Source organism: Salmo trutta, chromosome 20 (genome assembly GCF_901001165.1).
Source record: "Salmo trutta chromosome 20, fSalTru1.1, whole genome shotgun sequence".
NCBI lineage: Eukaryota > Metazoa > Chordata > Actinopteri > Salmoniformes > Salmonidae > Salmo > Salmo trutta.
In genome coordinates, this window is record NC_042976.1 from 24654549 (window position 1) to 24667542 (window position 12994).

Genomic DNA, 12994 nt, shown 5'->3' on the forward strand with positions numbered 1-12994 from the left:
TAGCAGCGGGGAACAGACAATATAGGGGAGGAAAATAACATGTGACAAGTGAGTCCAGGTGAGTCCAATAACGCTGATGCCAGTGTCGAGGGAGGGCAGGTGTGAGTGATGGATGGCAGGAGCGTGTGATGCAGGGTAATCTGGCGCCCTCAAAGGGAAGAACGGGAGCAGACGTGACACAAGCGTAGTCTCTTTTTTGTTTTCTTGGGTAAAGCAGCTCCAAAATGAAGGTGTTTCAGTCTAGCTCAGTGCTTTCTGTGGTGGTGGGATAAGCCAGGAGAAAATACTGAGCGTTGCGCCGTGATTGGCTCAGTGTTCTATTACTCATGGGGACACTATGTCACTGCCAAATCTAAGGGTGGGTTGTACCAACATGGTTTAAATTAATCTAGGATTAGAGCTAATCTAGGTTTTGTACATTTAGGTTTATAATTAATCAGAGATGTGTTGCACCACTTAATTTTAAATCTGGATCAGTAAATCTATGATTAACGGTTTTAAACTATGATTAGTGACATATTGAAATGAAGTAGCTAGCCTACTTGACATATGAGGCCACAAAGTTGCTGTTCCTTGATAAAATAATAACAATGTAGCGTTAGAACAACTGCAACTCCATCGGGAAAGGTTCTCATGGGTTGGCGGATTTGAAATAAAAGACGTTATTTGCCAGTACTAGACAGAAAACTAATTTGTTAGCTACTGTAGCTAGCTAGTTTATAAACCAAGCTAGCTAGCATACAATATTATTTATTATTGTCGTTGCTTAACGTTATTTAGCCATTTATTATATGTCTGCTAGCCACCTGATCATGGCAAGTCAATGAAGTTCAAATTTCTCTGCTTATGAAAAAACTATTGTTGGAGCTGATGGAGGAATTTAGTAACATACTGGAGGATTAAAAGACAGACAACACGACTGTCAAAAAGAAGGAAGACACCTGGGCAATTTTATGCGACAAATGTAATGGATTGATACGGATTAAAGAGAAGAGTGAAAGGATGAAAGGATGCTGGAAAAAAATGAAAAGCGAAAAAGGATGCGGCAGAGGAGAGGCGCGGGCTATTTCAGACCAGATGCGGAGGGGGGCCTCCATCCAAGGGAATTGATCCTCTCACCCAGAAGATATGCAAGATGATTCCCCAGCAGATTGCCCCTCTCCATAACTCCTATGATGACGACGGTCAATTTTACCTACGAATATTTAGTAAACATAAATAACTGGTAAATATCAATGCCTATAATGCACGTTAAACCTATCGTTAATGCTGCTTCACTAATATGTTACTGTTATCAGACCCGTTACAGCATGTTGCATAACATCATCATTCGTACCAAAGCTGGTCATATCAAAAGCCTCAATTCAATTGTACAAAATGGGCACGTAAGTAGCCCACTGAATAATGAGTTAATTATCATAAAACTCAACAGGATTCAACCTGTCTCTAATTATTCTCTGAGGAACTCGTTTTGGTCTCTCCACAGTAGATATGCTGCCATTTTATCAGTTAAACCACCTCAAGTGGCAGTTTAGAATTAATCTCCAATTTAAGTTTATATTTTTTTTTATTCATTGAGCAACAGGCTTAAAATTTATCTAGGTTTAAAGTGAAAACTAAACTTAGATTAGAGGAAGGATTTAATTAAACTAGGATTAATTTAAAACTAGTTTTAAAATTTGGTGCAACAAGATTAATAGATAAACCTTGATTTAACCCAGTTTAAGAGTTAATCCATGTTGGTGAAACCCACCCTAGCCCCTTGGGTTGCCACATTAGAAGTGCCCATCCAAGAAGGCTCAAGGTCATTGGCCACAGATAAAATGACTTCAAATCATGTTATCAAATCAAATTTTATTGGTCACATACACATGGTTAGCAGATGTTAATGCGGGTGTAGCGAAATGCTTGTGCTTCTAGTTCCGATCGTGCAGTAATATCTAACAAGTAATCTTAACAATTTCACAACAACTACTTTATACACACAAGTGTAAAGGAATGAATAAGAATATGTACATATAGATATATGGATGAGCAATGGCCGTGCGGCATTAGCAAGATGCAGTAGATGGTATAGAGAACAGTATATACAGTACATATGAGATGAGTAATGTAGGTTATGTAAACATGATATAAAGTGGCATTGTTTAAAGTGACTAGTGATACATTTATTACATCCAATTTTTTAATTATTAAAGTGGCTAGAGATTTGAGTCAGTATGTTGGCAGCAGCCACTCAATGTTAATGATGGCTGTTTAACAGTCTGATGGTCTTGAAATAGAAGCTGTTTTTCAGTCTCTCGGTCGCAGCTTTGATGCACCTGTACTGACCTCGCCTTCTGGACGATAGCGGGGTGAACAGGCAGTGGCTCTGGTGGTTGTTGTCCTTGATGATCTTTTTGGCCTTCCTGTGACATCGGGTGGTGTAGGTGATGCGTTGTGCAGACCGCACTACCCTCTGGAGAGCCTTGCGGTTGTGGGCGGAGCAGTTGCCGTACCAGGCGGTGATACAGCCCGACAGGATGCTCTTGATTGTGCATCTGTAAAAGTTTGAGTGTTTTCGGTGACACGCCAAATTTCTTCAGCCTCCTGAGGTTGAAGAGATGCTGTTGCGCCTTCTTCACCACGCTGTCTGTGTGGGTGGACCATTTCAGTTTGTCCGTGATGTGTATGCCGAGGAACTTAAAACGTTCCACCTTCTCCACTACTGTCCTGATGCTGTGGATAGGGGGGGTTGCTCCCTCTGCTGTTTCCTGAAGTCCACGATCTTCTCCTTTGTTTTGTTGACGTTGAGTGTGAGGTTATTTTCCTGACACCACACTCCGAAGGCCCTCACCACCTCCCTGTAGGCCATCTCGTCGTTGATGGTAATCAAGCCTACCACTGTGGTGTCGTCTGCAAACTTGATGATTGAGTTGGAGGCGTGCATGGCCACGCAGTCATGGGTAAACAGGGAGTACAGGAGAGGGCTGAGAACGCACCCTTGTGGAGCCCCAGTGTTGAGGATCAGCGGTGTGGAGATATTGTTTCCTACCCTCACCACCTGAGGGCGGACCGTCAGGAAGTCCAGGACCCAGTTGCACAGGGCGGAGACGAGACCCAGGGTACTATGGTGTTAAATGCTGAGCTGTAATCGATGAACAGCATTCTTACATGGGTATTCCTCCTGTCCAGATGGGTTTGGGCAGTTTGCAGTGTGATTGCGTTGTCTGTGGACCTATGGGGGCGGTAAGCGAATTGGAGTGGGTCTAGGGTGTCAGGTAGGGTGGAGGTGATATGATCCTTGTTTGTATTTGGTAATTTTTCCGGTTGCCTTGCCATGATTAAAAGCAGTGGTTTGTGCTTTCATTTTTGCGCGAATGCTGCCATCAATCAAATCAAATCAAATGTATTTATATAGCCCTTCTTACATCAGCTGATATATCAAAGTGCTGTACAGAAACCCAGCCTAAAACCCCAAACAGCAAGCAATGCAGATGTAGAAGCATGGTGGCTAGGAAAAACTCCCTAGAAAGGTCAAAACCTAGAAAGAAACATAGAGAGGAACCAGGCTATGAGGGGTGGCCAGTCCTCTTTTGGCTGTGCTGGGTGGAGATTATAACAGAACATGGTCAAGATGTTCAAATGTTCATAAATGAGCAGCATGGTCAAATAATAGTAATCACAGTGAACAGGTCAGGGTTCCATAGCCGCAGGCAGAACAGTTGAAACTGGAGCAGCAGCACGGCCAGGTGGACTGGGGAAAACAAGGAGTCATCACACCAGGTATTCCTGAGGCATGGTTCTAGGGCTCAGGTCCTCTTCCTCCGAGAGAGAGAAATAGAGAATTAGAGAGAGCATACTTAAATTAACACCGGACACCGGATAAGACAGGAGAAATACTCCAGATATAACAGACTGACCCTAGCCCCCCGACACATAAACTACTGCAGCATAAATACTGGAGGCTGAGACAGGAGGGATCAGAAGACACTGTGGCCCCATCCGATGATAGGGCCAAACAGGCAGGATATAACCCCATCCACTTTGCCAAAGCACAGCCCCCACACCACAAGAGGGATGTCTCCAACCACCAACTTACCGTCCTAAGACAAGGCCGAGTATAGCCCACAGGAAGACCACGTTAGTGACTCAACCCACTCAAGTGACGCACCCCCTCCCTGGACGGCATGGAAGAACACCAGTAAGCCAGTGACTCAGCCCCTGTAATAGGGTTAGAGGCAGAGAATCCCAGTGGAGAGAGGGGAACCGGTAAGGCAGAGACAGCAAGGGCGGTTCAACTTGAACATGTTGGGCTGCAATTTCTGAGGCTGGTAACTCTAATGAACTTATCCTCTGCAGCAGAGGTAACTCTGGGTCTTCCTTTCCTGTGGCGGTCCTCATGAGAGCCAGTTTCATCATAGCACTTGATGGTTTTTGCGACTGCAAAAGGTCTTGCAATTTTCCGTATTGACTAACCTTCACGTATTAAAGTAATGATGGACTGTCGTTTCTCTTTGCTTATTTGAGCTGTTCTTGCCATAATATGGACTTGGTATTTTACTAAATAGGACTATCTTCTGTATACAAACCCTACCGTGTCACAACACAACTGATTGGCTCAAACGCAATAAGAAGGAAAGAAATTCCACAAATTAACTTTTAACAAGGCACACTTGTTTATTGACATGTATTCCAGGTGACTACCTCATGAAGCTGGTTGAGAGAATGCCAAGCGTGTGCAAAGCTGTCATAAAGGCAAAGAGTGGCTACTTTGAAGAATCTCAATTATTAAATATATTTTCATGTGTTTAACACTTTTTTGGTTACTACACATTTCCATATGTGTTATTTCACAGTTTTGATGTCTTCACTATTATTCTACAATGTAGAAAATAGTAAAAAAATAAATGAGTAGGTGTGTCCAATATGTTGACTGGTTATATAGATATATATACGGCTGGTTATATAGATATATATACAGTCGTAGCCAAAAGTTTTGAGAATGACACAAATATTAATTTCTACAAAGTTTGCTGCTTCAGTGTCCTTTACATATTTTTGTCAGATGTTACTATGGAATACTGAAGTGTAATTACAAGCATTTCATAAGTGTCAAAGGCTTTTATTGACAATTACATTGTCACGACCCTCGTCTTCTGACGATATGTTGAAGTCACTGTCAGAGAAAGTGGACCAATACGCAGCGGGTTGCATGCTCATCATCTTAATTTATTAAATAAATGTGAACACGTGAAAACAAAGAACGACTAGTGACAGTTTCACAGGCTATACATTCCCTAGCAGTGCGAAATGCAACTACCCACGAAACACAAAGACAAACACACCCTACTATATAGGACTCCCAATCAAAGGCAACTCAACACACCTGCCTTCAATTGAGAGTCCAACCCCAATGAACTAAACATAGAAACACAGACATAGACCAGTGACAAACCCCATAATCATACATCAACTACCCTCTGCCACGTCCTGACCAAACTACAATAACCAAATATACTCTATACTGGTCAGGACGTGACATACATGAAGTTGATGCAAAGAGTCAATATTTGCAGTGTTGACCCTTCTTTTTCAAGACCTCTGCAATCCGCCCTGGCATGCTGTCAATTAACTTCTGGGCCACATCCTGACTGATGGCAGCCCATTCTTGCATAATCAATGCTTGGAGTTTGTCAGAATTTGTGGGTTTTTGTTTGTCCACCCGCCTCTTGAGGATTGACCATAAGTTCTCAATGGGATTAAGGTCTAGGGAGTTTCCTGGCCATTGACCCAAAATATCGATGTTTTGTTCCCCGAGCCACTTAGTTATCACTTTTGCCTTATGGCAAGGTGCTCCATCATGCTGGAAAAGGCATTGTTCGTCACCAAACTGTTCCTGGATGGTTGGGAGAAGTTGCTTTCGGAGGATGTGTTGGTACCATTCTTTATTCATGGCTGTGTTCTTAGACAGAATTGTGAGTGAGCCCACTTCCTTGGCTGAGAAGCAACCCCACACATGAATGGTCTCAGGATGCTTTACTGTTGGCATGACACAGGACTGATGGTAGCGCTCACCTTGTCTTCCCCGGACAAGCTTTTTTCCGGATGCCCCAAACAATCGGAAAGGGGATTCATCAGAGAAAATGACTTTACCCCAGTCCTCAGCAGTCCAATCCCTGTACCCTTTGCAGAATATCAGTCTGTCCCTGATGTTTTTCCTGGAGAGAAGTTGCTTCTTTGCTGTCCTTCTTGACACCAGGCCATCCTCCAAAGTCTTCACCTCACCGTGCGTGCAGATGCACTCACACCTGCCTGCTGCCATTCCTGAGCAAGCTCTGTACTGGTGGTGCTCCGATCCCGCAGCTGAATCAACTTTAGGAGACGGTCCTGGCGCTTGCTGGACTTTATTGGGCACCCTGAAGCCTTCACAATATTTGAACTGCTCTCCTTGAAGTTCTTGATGATCCGATAAATGGTTGATTTAGGTGCAATCTTACTGGCAGCAATATCCTTGCCTGTGAAGCCCTTTTTGTGCAAAGCAATGATGACGGAATGTGTTTCCTTGCAGGTAACCATGGTTGACAGAGGAAGAACAATGATTCCATCACCCTCCTTTGAAGCTTCCAGTCTGTTATTCGAACTCAATCAGCATGACAGAGTGATCTCCAGCCTTGTCCTCGTCAACACTCACACCTGTGTTAACGAGAGAATTACTGACATGATGTCAGTGGTCCTTTTGTGGCTGGGCTGAAATGCAGTGGAAATGTTTTTGGGGGATTCAGTTAATTTGCATGGCAAAGAGGGACTTTGCAATTAATTGCAATTCATCTGATCACTCTTCATAACATTCTGGAGTATATGTAAATTGCCATCATACAAACTGAGGCAGCAGACTTTGTGAAAATTAATATTTGTGTCATTCCCAAAACTTTTGGCCACGACTGTATATATGGCTCTGGAAAAAAATTAAGAGACCACTGCAAAATTATCAGTTTGTCTGGTTTTACTATTTATAGGTATGTGTTTGGGTAAAATGAAAATATTGGTTTTATTCTATAAACTACTGACAACATTTCTCCCAAATTCCAAATAAAATTATTGTCATTTAGAGCATTTATTTGCAGCGTTGTACCAGATCTTCACTTTCTTGGCAATTTCTCGCATGGAATAGCCTTCATTTCTCAGAACAAGAATAGACTGATGAGTTTCAGAAGAAAGGGTTAGTTTCTAGTTTTTTTAGTTTCTGACCATTTTGAGCCTGTAATCAAACCCACTGAATGCTGATGCTCCAGATACTTAACAAGTCTAAAGAAGGCCGTTTTATTGCTTCTTTAATCAGGACAACAGTTTTCAGCTGTGCTAACATAATTGCAAAATGGTCAATTAGCCTTTTAAAATGATAAACTTGGATTAGCTAAAACAACATGCCATTGGAACACAGGAGTGATGGTTGCTGATAATGGGCCTCTGTACGCCTATGTAGATATTCCATAAAAAAATCTGCGGTTTCCAGCTACAGTAGTCATTTACAACATTAACTATGTCTGCACTGTATTGCTGTATTTCTGTGTTTCTGATCAAATTGATGTTATTTTAATGGACATTTTTCTTTCAAAAACAAGGACATTTCCAAGTGACCCCACACATTTGAACGGTAGTGTATGGTTTGCACCATTGGTTTTCTTAGAGGATTATCTACACAATTAACATTGGTCAAAATATACGTTTTTAATGGGACACCCTATATTTAGCAAGAGGCAAATGCAGGTTAATATGTTATTGCCAAATTCAGCCTCTATGGAACAGAGAAAAAAGAATGTGGTGAGATGTTGACTGGCTGTATCTATACTGTACCTTCCCCCGTAGACCAGAACTCCAGAGTCCACTTCACTAGCTGGTGTTTCTCTTTGTTGTCGGGCATCACCACCCGCTCCTTCGCCACGTACTTGAATATGACGTCACTGTGCACCTTGTTTCGTTTCAGTAGCTCCACTGCATCCTTTGTTTTCACCTTTAATGCTTTCCACTGAAATAATTTGTTTTGTAACTGTTTCGCTAAGCTAGAGTACGTCGCCCTTTGACATCATACCCAACATCTTTTTATAGCCCTTACACTCTGTATCGGACAACACAGGCATCTTTAAACCACAATTTAACAACCAGTCTTCTTCATTGAAATCAAAGCTGTTTTTTTATACCTGTGGTACACGGCCTGAATCAGCATTCAGGGCTCAAACCACCCAGTTGATAATTGTAGCCTAAATAAATCCTGTTTGCACATGGGCATAACTACAGATAAATCCCACAGAGAGTTTGAGTGATGAAAGTTGGACAGAGGATCTCAAAATCTATGTGCAAGAAACACTTGGACTAACTTTAAAACGTTATAAATTGTCTATTTGCAAGATTTACTTGTTATTTCAATAGGCACACTGACTAAAATCTGGGTCTACAATTGCAATTCAACTTTGCCATGGTTTGCTGAGCTAGATGCAGGTAGCCTATAGCCCCGGATCTCATTTCAGGGAAAACTATACAACGAAACTGACATTAAATGTGGAGAATGATACAATTGCAATAGCGCTGTGACCATGATCACAATTGATAACTTAATTAATTTAATTAACTAAACATGGCCAGTAATAATTGCATAATAACACAAGCTTGCAACAACAATAAACTGAATTTATAGGCTATTTATTCAATCAGTTTGAAAGCTCCAGGTAGACTACACAAGTGGCACTAATTGATTTTCAATGACTCCAGCGATATCGTAATTTCAACATATTTATTGTATGAAATGGTAGGCTAGCCTACAATGGCATATAAATTAATACCCTACTTGATGGCCAACAGATGCAAACGTGTCATTGTCGACATTTAATGTCAGTTTCATTGTGGGCTTTTTCCCAATAACATAAGCACGCGAAGGAGTACGATAACTTCAATTTTACCACTCACACAGCCATCGAGGCCCAATAATTGAGCATTAATAATTGAGCATTAGTAAAACCCTTCACTTGATACGGTTTTCCATAAGAAAGTCGACATTAGAATGCACAGTGGCGACCCGTCATTCTGTTTTGATCCCCACCTGTTTAGCTAAAAAAATGTTTTTTTTTTGTTGTTGCCTGTTTTGCATGTTATTTTGGCATTAATACGTGTCACATATCAGTTTGCAAAAATGTAAGGATTAGTGAAGTCGCATGCAAACATGGTCTCTTTTTTGCTTTCTTGAGTAAGGCAGCACGAAAATGGAGGTGTTTCAGCCTAGCTCAGTTCTTTCTGTGGTGGAGGGGCAGCCAGCGGAAAATACAGAGCGTAGGCATTGGTAATCTTCTCTAGTTGCACGGTTATTGGCTCAGCGTTCTGTCACTCATGGGGATACTAAGTCAGAGAGCTAGGCAGTTCAAGCCGCATTGGGTGCTGCCATAGATTTACATTAGAAGTGCCCATCCAAGTTGGCTCAAGGTCATTGGCCACAAATAAAATGACATCAAATCACGTTATATCTATCATAGCTTTGATTGGACTGATCATGTCAACATCATACTTTCAAAATCTTAGCTAGCAAATTAGACAAGCAGTCATCATCATGAATCACGTTGACAATCTACTGGCAAATCCTTTTCAATCCTTGTCATATGAAGAGAAATCATGGATAAAACATATCAGTGCTCATCGGTCATTGGACATAAACATTACACAACAAGTTGGAAATAGCAAATTCAACAAGGAGTGGTTTGGAAGGAATCAGTGGCTAACTGCAAGCGTTGCAAAGCAATCATTATTTTGCTTCCCTTGCCTGCTATCCAATGGAGAGGGTATGTGGTCCAAGTCTGGGTTTAAGGATTTCTTTTCCAAGCTTAAAAGGATAAACATTCACACGCAACACCATGGGCCAGAAAATGTTGAATACATTGGCCATGCTGTCAATCCAACATGACTCTGCTGCGTTCAAAACAATTGGAGACTCTGAAAATCTCAGACTTTAGTGAGTTCAAGACAACTGGGAACTCGGGGAAAAAATGTGCTCCGACTGGGAAAATAAGTTTTGAACGGTCAACCAACTCAGAATTCCAAGTCGGGAACTCTGGCCTCTTTCTAGAGCTCCGACTTGAAGATCACTGACGTCATGATTCGACCTTGTTTTTTTCAGAGTTCCCAGTTGTCTTGTAAGCACCATAAATCCAGAGAATGCCAGACTTTGATGACAAAGTTTCATGGCAAAATGTGCCCTGTACAAGTGAGCACAGCACAACAACAGTGAATCCAAAAATGTCTTGTATGCTGCTGCATAACCATACGTGGACATTCGTAAGCGATAAGTTGCCGCGTGCCACTCCGGCCGCCCAGAGTGGTTTGCTTGTGGGTGTGCTGGTAGCATATAGCAGCACGTTTGATTGTGCGTCAAGAATTCAGCATAGCAATTTTGTATAAAGGTCTGGTTATTAATTGGGTAAATAGTTTAATCCATTCTCCATTTCATTAATTTTTCCACATGTAAAAAGTAATATGCGCTAAACCGCTCTGATGACAAACCAACTTTGCTGCCCTGTTTCCAATCGTCCACATAGCTGGGAGTGTCACACCCTGATCTGTTTCACCTGTCCTTGTGATTGTCTCCAACCCCCTCCAGGTGTCACCCATCTTCCCCATTATTCCCAGTGTATTTATTCCTGTGTTCTCTGTTTGTCTGTTGCCAGTTCGTCTTGTCAAGCTTACCAGTGTGTTTTCCAGTCCTCCTGGTTCTGACCTCTTGCCTGCCCTGACACTAAGCCCGCCTGCCTGACCATTCAGCCTGCCCTGGCCTCGAGCCTGCTTGCTGCCCTGTACCGTTTGGAACTCTGACCTGGTTTATGAACTTATGACTGTCCTCGACCTGCCTCTTGCCTGCCCCTTGTTGTTAAATAAATATCAGAGACTCGACCCATCTGCCTCCTGTGTCTGCATCTGGGTCTTGCCCTGTGTTGTTGTAGGGAGAAACTATTCAAGTAAGTAAATACATTTTTTTTTAAAGTTTAAAAATATGTTTTATTAGCAAACTAGCTACAGTGCAGGCTAATTCAAATGAGCTGCTAACCGTGCATTCAGAAAGTATTCAGACCCTTTTTTCAAAATTTTGTTATGTTACAGCCTTAGTCTGAAATAGATTTTAGAAAATCCTCACCAATCCACACATAGTAACCCATGTCAAAGCAAAAACTGGTTTAGAAAACAAATGGAAATATCACATTTACATAAGCATTCAGACCCTTTACTCAGTACTTTGTTGGCAGTGATTTCAGCCTCGAGTCTTCCTGGGTATGACGTTTCATCCAGAGTTCAATCTTGGTTTCATCAGACCAGAGAATCTTGTTTCTCGTGGTCTGAGAGTGCTTAGGTGCCTTTTGGTAAACTCCAAGTGGGCCATCATGTGCCTTTTACTGAGGAGTGGCTACCGTCTGGCCACTATACCATAAAGGCCTGATTGGTGGAGTGCTGCAGAGATGGTTGTCCTTCTGGAAGATTCTCCCATCTCCACAGAGGAACTCTGAAGCTCTGTCAGAGTGACTATCTGGTTCTTGGTCACCTCCCCGATTGCTCAGTTTGGCCGGGCGGCCAGCTTTAGGAAGAGTCTTTGTGGTTACAAACTTCTTCCATTTAAGAATGGTGGAGGCCACTGAGCTCTTGGGGACCTTCAATAATGCAAAATATGTTTTGGTACCCTTCCCCAGATCTGTGCCTCTGCACAATTGTGTCTCGGAGCTCTACGGACAATTCCTTCGACCTCATGGCTTATTTTTTTCTCTGACATGCACTGTCAGCTGTGGAACCTTATATAGACAGGTGTGTGCCTTTCCAAATCATGTTCAATCAATTTCATTTACCACAAGTGGACTCCAATCAAGTTGTAGAAACATCTCCAGTATGATCAATGGAAACAGGATGCACCTGGCTCAATTTCGAGTCTCATATCAAAGGGTCTGAATACTTATGTAAATAAAGTATTTCTGTTTTTTAAAAGCCTGTTTTTCTTGTCATTATGGGGTATTGTTTGTAGATAATTTAATCAATTTTAAAACAAGGCTGTAACGTATCAAAATGTGAAAAAAGCCAAGGGGTCTGAATGCTTTCCGAATGCACTATAGCTATCTAGCTAACATTACATACTGTTTGGCTAGCTAACTAAGTTAATTAAATATCATCAGCTACCTAACCTAATATTAGCTAGCTATCTTGAGGTATTTATTATTGTAAAAAATAAACTGCAAATGCATTTGTAGGTAGCTAGCTAACAGCCATGGAGGACGGCGAAAGGATAGCAGCCCCAACTGTCAAAGTGAGAGAGTAGGCTATTCCGGATAGGGCAGATACTTTTGTGTCGTTCCAGTCCCTAGAAGTGAGGACGGAGATAATAGTAACATAATACTCAGTACTGTCTAGTTTGAGTATAAGGAAGTCTGTTTCTTGATGTTTTCTGGCCTCAGATACAGAGAGCTGTGAAAGCCTGTCTGCAGATGAAGAGCAGTGGTTCTCAGTCCTGGTCCTGGTCCTGGGGACTCCTGGGATGCACATTTTTATTTTTGCCTTAGTGCTACACAGCTGATTCAAATGATCATCATCAAGCTTCAAGTGGTATTTATGAATTCATTTGTGATGCTATCCTTGATATGATCCAACTATTGTCAAATAAACAAGCATCTATCTCGCCAATGTTATCATCATTTGTTATAAGAGATATTATACTTTAGTAATCCACAATGACCTGGTGATGTAAAAGTCTAATAATTACATTATTAGCTAATAATGACATTATCTTCCATATTCCTACAGATACCTTGCAACTGGATATTCCTTCAAAACGACCGCCTACAGTTACCGTGTAGGGCGCTGCGAGGTTGGGTGACCAAGGCCATCTGGGACTGCCTCCTGGGGGAATTCAGGCATGTGAAGGCTACCTGTGTCCTGCATAACTTCATGAGCATGGACACAAGGACCAGGAGGGAATCTGAAGCTTGCCACCATGTGC